This window comes from Zalophus californianus, chromosome 4, assembly GCF_009762305.2.
Source record: "Zalophus californianus isolate mZalCal1 chromosome 4, mZalCal1.pri.v2, whole genome shotgun sequence".
NCBI classification, from domain to species: domain Eukaryota; kingdom Metazoa; phylum Chordata; class Mammalia; order Carnivora; family Otariidae; genus Zalophus; species Zalophus californianus.
The window spans coordinates 17994408-17995298 of record NC_045598.1 but is presented as its reverse complement, the minus strand read 5'-3'; positions in this window follow the sequence as shown (position 1 = coordinate 17995298).

Below are 891 nucleotides of genomic sequence, written 5' to 3'. Positions count from 1 at the left end.
CTGGACGTGTGTCTCTAAAGCTCAAGCCCTGCACCTCCAGTCTCCCCCTCCAGGTGACGTAGAATCTGTACGCAGAGCTCCCGCCCCAAACACACGCATGCGCACACATGTGCGCGTGCAGTACGGCACCTCTTGCTGAGATCTTGGATTCTGGAGCCGAGCTACTTGAGTTCATATCTTGGCTCTACCATTTCCTACTTGTGTGACCTTGGGCAAGTACTTTGATCTCTCTGAGCCTCAGTTTCTTCATCTTGAAAGTAGGCATAACTCCTACCTTGGAGGGATTTGAATGATTTCACACATGCATTTCTCACCGCTCTCGTAAGTCCTGGTAATGTCAGCTGTTGTTGCTGTCGTTAGGGTGGCTCATCTTGCCTCCCAGGGAAACAGTGAGTTCCTTGTCTTGTCTCTTCTGCTCTGGCCACCACGGCACTCACAGCCCAGGGCAGATGTGCCTGGTGATGGACGTTAGTCACCAGGCTCCTTCTCCTCAGAGGGGATGTGACCATGAGTGTTCTCTCTGCCCAGACTCTGTCGAAATCTGAGTCATGCCTTGACAGCTGTCCCTGAAGAGATGCTGCAGCCTCAGCCCCCTCCCCTTTCACAATGAGCTCTGTCATTCACACCCTCCTCAGTCATGAGCAGACACCCCCAGGATTACCCATTAATGGGCCCTGAGGACACCTCCAGGAGGAAGAGACTTGGTAGGCAGATGACAGGGACCTGACTCTGGCCAGTGGCTTTGGCTGTTTGGCCATATTTCAAAACTATCAGTGGCCTTGGAATTGATTGATCACTCAGTATAGGGTCACCGTATTTCATTTGGTTGCACTTGGATAACTGACACCTTATGCTCGGCCCCATCTGGACAGGACAAGTTTGGGAGGCTTT